Raw genomic sequence first — 4,995 nt, 5'->3', positions numbered from 1 at the left:
ATAAATATGGGGATTTTGTGTAGTTTTTGTTTATTTTCTTGATTTTAATGCACTTATGCACTCCAAATCAACCACACAGAATATCCCAAGACATTTTATTGCCTCTTAAGTAAAACATCATTAATTTTTAAGAGAAAATTATAGGAAAACATTTGCAAAGATCTATCTTTGTCTCTGTTGGCAGAGAAATTTGAAACAGGAGGGGAAAAAAAAAGTAAAACTACGCAGAAACTTGCTTTCTCCTGAGCATTCCCCAAGTATTAACTTAATAACATCCTTCTGATGTTATTCATAGCCTGACAAGATTCATTTATCTCACTGACCTGTGTACTCAGCATCCCTGCTCACAACAGTTTTTAGTGCCTTCAGGATTTACAGATAAATCCTTTTTTATCAGGCAGTTAGATCAACATTTTTATACAGAAAAGTCTGTAGCTTTAAGACAGGCTCAGGCTTGCTTTTCTTAGGACAATGAGGCTTTTTTACTGCTATGGAAATTACTGCCCTGAAAAAATCATGAGCTCACAGATGAGACCTGGTGGCAAATTCTTGCTTTTGCTACTTGGACACATCCAGATTAGGATGGAGGGTTAATAAAGGGAAGAAACAAACTATTTATTTCTGCCTTGTTTTACACCAGTGGTAACTTGCACACCTGGTGCCCTTTGGAGAGCATCCAGGTAGACCAGTGAGAAGGAAGCATGGACCCCAGTGCCACCAAGGAGGATGATAAGCCACAGTGCCTCCCCCCCACTATTTATTAGATCCTACATCCTATCAACACTGCACAAGAAAGGAGATTAAGAAGGAAATTGTCGGAAAGCAGATGAGTACTAGTTCAAACAAAAACCCTGTCTGCTAGTAGGCAGAAAACCCACAAGTACAGTATGTTTCCTGATAGAGTTCTGGGACATCCATTTTGAGCTGTGAGATGAGGTATCTTGTCTTATTTTTGTTCCAGAAGAGGAAGCTCTACAATTAGTTCACAATAAAGACAAAAATATTAAATTAGTTTGTAATTGTTCTACTAAAGCAATTTTATCATAGAGCAGAATTTACTTCTTGGAAAGTGTACTGCATTTGGATGAAATGGAGTAGGTTTTCTTCCTAGTAGGTTGCATAGTGCTCTGTTTAGGACCTGTTCTGAAAACAGTGTTGATCACAGAGGGATGTTTTAGTGCAGTGTTTGTGCAGCCTTGAGTGTTTTTTCTGCTCCTAACCCTTCGCCACCAGCAAGTAGCTAGGATTGCACAAGGATTTGGGAGAGGACACAACTGGGACAACTGACCTCAACTGACCCAAGGGATGTCCCAGAGCACAGGACATCATGCTCAGCAATAAACCCTGGAGAAGGAGGAGGAAGAGGGGGCATTCAAAGCTATGGTGTGTGTCTCCCTAAATAAAGAGCCCTGGAAATCACCAGATAGAGTGAGTGAGCACTGTCACAGATTGCCTAGATATGTTGTTTCTTGTCTCATTTTACAACAATATCCTCGGTGCTTCCTTTTTATGTAACTCCATGCAGAAGTATTACAATAACCATTCAAACAACACAATTTCAGTCTGTATATATTCATTTATCTTAACTTCACCAAGTAACTTCTCAGCTGCTTATCTACACTATTAAACTCAGCAACTGCTCTATATGTCAGTCTCTGATCAAGCAATTTATTTTCTGCAACTTTGAAACGTAAAGAATCCCTCTCCTATATAAAATTAAGGGTTAAGGGAAATCACAGTGCAAAGAAAGAAAATAGTCAAGGCAACTTTGTGTGAGATTCAGCGGGTTTTGAGACTGTGGGTCATACTTCTGTGCAATCTTTATTACATAGTTTAGGGTGGTGATCAATGGAGTTGAGTCAAGTTGGAGGCCTGTGGCCAGTGGAGTTCCACAGACATTGGTTCTAGGGACAGTCTTGTTCAACATCTTCATCAACACCCTGGATGAGGGACAGTGTGTACCCTCAGCAAGTTCCCTGATGACACCAAACTGGGAGGACTGGCTGATTCCCCAGAGGCTGTGCTGCCATTCAGCGGGATCTCAACTGGCTTGAGAGCTGGGCAGAGAGGAACCTCATGAGGTTCAACAAGGACAAGTGCAGAGTCCTGCATCTGGGAAGGAACAACCCCCTGCACCAGTACAGGCTGGGGATTGACCTGCTGGGGAGCAGCTCTGTGGAGAGAGACCTGGGAGTGCTGGTTGACAATAAACTATGAGCCAGCAATGTGCTCTCCTGGCCAAGAAGGCCAATGGCATCCTGGGAAGCATCAAGAAGAGTGTGGCCAGCAGGTCAAGGGAGGTTCTTCTCCCCCTCTACTCTGCCCTGGTGAGGCCTCTTCTGGAGTCTTGTGTCTAATTCTAGGCTTCCCAGCTCAAGAGGGACAGGGAACTGCTGGAGAGACGCCAGCACAGGGCTACCAAGATGATCAGGGGAGTGGAGCATCTTCCTTATGAGGAAAGACTGCATAAACTGGGACTGTTCAGCCTGAAGAAGGTCGAGGGAGGACTTTATCAATACTTGTAAATACCTGAAGGACGTATGTCAGGAAGATGGGATAATGCTTTTTCTGTTGTCTCCAGTGACAGGACTAGAGGTAATGGATATAAGCTGGAACACAAAAAATTCTGCTTAAACACAAGGAGAAATTTGTTTGGTGTTGAGGCGAGGGAGCCCTGGAACAGGCTGCCAAGGGAGGCTTAGGAGGCTCCTTCTCAGGAGGTTTCCAAACCCACCTGGATACATTCCTATTCTCCCAGACTGAGGGGAACCTGCTTTAGCAGAGGATTGGGCTGGATGAGCTCTGCAGGGCCCTTCCAGCCACCACCATTCTGGGATTCTATGACTAGGTAATTCTGTGACATTTGGATTTTTCATCCATTCATCCTGGACTTCTTCTTTCTTAATAGCTTTTCATAAATTCTTAAAAAGTCTCCTTTAAATTTGTATCAAAGTAGAGGAAGAGGAAAGGCAAGTGTGGAGGTATTGGCATAGAATTGTGCACTTAAAGGGCAATGGGGCCAGTGAGCTAGATTTGGCTAGCTATACTGCTGCTTAAATTAGACAAAGGGATGATTCACTTTCATTAAATAGTAGTCCCTTGCAAAAAAGCCTTTAAATTGTCATTTCCATTTGTATTTTCTTAGTCTGGCATCAACCTGATTCGTGTGAGATTTTTTTGACTATACATTCTGGGTAAGCAGAACTACCTCTTGAATCTTTGCAGCCCACAAGTAGTCTCCCTGCCCATGTATTTGGAGCACAATTAACAGACTTCAGGATGGAGAGGTGAAGAAATTGTGCCAGTCAGCAAAAAACCTTTTCCTTCATTATTCATATCTTACTGGGAGATAAATGGCCACATGAGATACAAGCAGTGATATATCATCTGAATCCTTGCTTTTTTTCTCTGGAGATTCAGCCATTCTGCAGCACCAAGGTCTCCACTGTGCAGTCAGTAATTGGCTGCAATATAATTTAGGTCTTGAATAATTCTAGAGACGTGCTAGTGTGGCCTTCCAGACAGCCTTACCAAAATGTAGTCCTCTTCTGAAGCTAAAATTATTTCCTTGGCTGCTTCATAATCAAGGTAATGAGTATTCCTGCCTGCTAAAGCCTACTGGTAAGCAGGGGATATTGTTGCAGTGTTTGGTCTCTATAACATACATTAACCATGCTTGAGCTTGTGGGGCTCAGGAGGCAACAGCAGCTCCGAGATCCCCCCACTCTCTTTGTTATCATCCAGTTCAGCCAGGGTGGGGGCTGTGGTGGGATGAGTTGGGTGCTCTGGCATGGTGGCCCCATGGGAGCTCTAGGGTTATGGTGCTTGACCTCAGCCATTATGAGGCTGGCAAGGGATGAGGCCCTCAGCTGAGTGTGTCCAGCTCCCCGCTCCACATTCACTGTCTGCTTTACCTCCCTGGCTGAGAGGGGTGAGATGGATCCTCTAGAGACCTGTTAACTCTTTCCTGCAGCTGATGAAGGTAACAGGGAGAAGTGTCATCTCAGGACAGCATTGTGCCTTTGTCTATTTGAAGCTGTTTTTTGGAGAAGCACATAAACACTCAGGAACAAAGTAAAAGTAAAATAGTTGCATAAATGACTTCTGATCTCTTTTCCCTGGGATCCAGGGACAGGGTATTTGGTAACAGTTCAAAGCTGTGCCAGAAGAGACTTAGACTGGATATTTGAAAACATTTCTTTACCAAGAGGGTGGCCAAATGCTAGAACAGGCATCCTAGAGAGGTAGTGGATGTCAGTCACTGTCGAAGAGGCATTTGAGAAACACCCTTAACAGTAAGCTTGTGAGGAAGACAAGAGATTTCAGACTGATTTTCAATTTCCCTGCATTCTTGTTTTTGTGACCACAGTGTCACCTTCTTACTGAATCATACAAGTTAGCATTTGTAAAATTTTATTAGTGCAAGCCATCTCTTGTAACACTGTAATGATTTAGTTTGAGAGAATCCACTGTCCTCAGCCTTCAGCAGAGGTATGTGGCCTCTACTCAGGAATTTGACAAACATCACAGTGTGAACACTTGTATGTGAACAGACCCCACAAATGCCAGATCTTTAAACTGACATAAAGCTGTCAGTTTTACATGTCAAGATGCAGAAGTCACAGTCTTCAATGAATTACCAAAAAAATTCTGACATATTTTTTACAACTGAAGAAATAAAAAGTAAAATGACAAAAAAAAGGGAACAATTTAAAAGCATTCACTGTGTTACATGGGAATACTTAGCCTACCACACGTGTGGTAAAGATACTCGGTAGCCCCAAATAATTTATGATTGGGATTATTTTAGAGGAAAATATAGAGGAGCAGGCTTAATAAATGGACCAGCTTTGTGAGTGTTTTTGCAGAGGCACAGCTTGAAGTGAAGGCTTACAAAGAAAGATACATGCAACATTATCATTAAAGTACACAGCATATTGGGATTATGGTGTGCAACACATTATAAATCATTTTATTCAGATTCAACAATGAGGA

The sequence above is a fragment of the Colius striatus genome, chromosome 6 (genome assembly GCF_028858725.1).
Source record: "Colius striatus isolate bColStr4 chromosome 6, bColStr4.1.hap1, whole genome shotgun sequence".
In the NCBI taxonomy this organism is placed as follows: Eukaryota; Metazoa; Chordata; class Aves; order Coliiformes; family Coliidae; genus Colius; species Colius striatus.
The sequence above is the reverse complement of the archived record's forward strand: the minus strand, read 5'-3'. Positions refer to the sequence as shown.